Source organism: Triticum dicoccoides, chromosome 2B (genome assembly GCF_002162155.2).
Source record: "Triticum dicoccoides isolate Atlit2015 ecotype Zavitan chromosome 2B, WEW_v2.0, whole genome shotgun sequence".
Lineage (NCBI taxonomy): Eukaryota > Viridiplantae > Streptophyta > Magnoliopsida > Poales > Poaceae > Triticum > Triticum dicoccoides.
In genome coordinates, this window is record NC_041383.1 from 83,323,625 (window position 1) to 83,324,665 (window position 1,041).

At 58.6% G+C, this 1,041-nt stretch overlaps 1 pseudogene; it reads left to right on the forward strand.

The window, feature by feature from the left end:
* Positions 1–517: 517 nt before the first annotated feature.
* Positions 518–1,041, forward strand: LOC119367202 (annotated as a pseudogene).

Consider the following 1,041-nt stretch of genomic DNA (forward strand, 5'->3'; position numbering starts at 1 on the left):
CGGGTGGATTGATCTATGTTCTTGTCAGACATTTGTGGAATAATTAATAAAGATAGCTACCGATTGATGCAGAGACCGGGTGTCTAACCTCCTTTTCAAAAAAATGGCCCCAAACTATTAACATAACCACTAGGTATATGTAATAGCAAAAACATGTTGGACCATCATGAGAATGAGATCGACTGTTCATTTCAAAAATAAATAAGAGGGTGTTTGGATCACTAGTGACTAGAGACTAGAAACTAGTAGTAGTCACTTTTAGTCAGTAAACCTCCAAACACCCCTGACTAATGGGTGACTAAAACTAGTTTAGTCCCTAGTCACCCCACCCCCAACTAAAAGTGATTAAAGTCTCTCCTCTAATTAATTGGCGGGCCCATCCTGTTGCGGGCGACGCATCTGCCGCCCCATCCCCTTCGCACGCAGGCAGGGGGCAGCCGCTCCCCTTTCCACTCCGCCACTTCCCTTTCCACCGCCGCCGCCGTACTCCGCCGCGCCGCGCTCCCGCGTCCGTACCATGGACGGCGACGGCGAACTCCCCTTCGATTTCTTCTCGCAGACGGCGTCTTCCGGTGCTGCGGTGCACCACATCGACGAGGACGGGTGGGGGATGACGCCCCCTCGTCTCAGGGGATCCGCCGGTCGCGGCTTCGTGGCAGGGGGGCTCGGCCGCGGCTCGGTGGCCGGGGGGCTCGGCCGCGGCTCGGTGGCCGGGGGGCTCCGCGCTCCCATCGGGTTGGAGAACATCGACCTCAATGGCAACTCCGCCGTCGCCGCCTCCTACCCCAACATGGGCATGTACACGCACGTTTTTCATCCCGGGAGTGCGGCCGGCCATGGTGTGCCCCTCCAGCGGACCAGATCGGACGGCGTGGCGCAGCGGCACGGTCGTCCACCTCGCCAAGGTCTCCCCCTAGTGAGGGCCCCGGATCGTCGTGGCAAGCAGGTCGTCGCGACGTCGGGACGAGGTGGTGCTGGTTCAAGTCGCTCAGGCAGCGGCAGGCAGTGGCAGACAACACCGATCATGGTAGAAGATGTTGA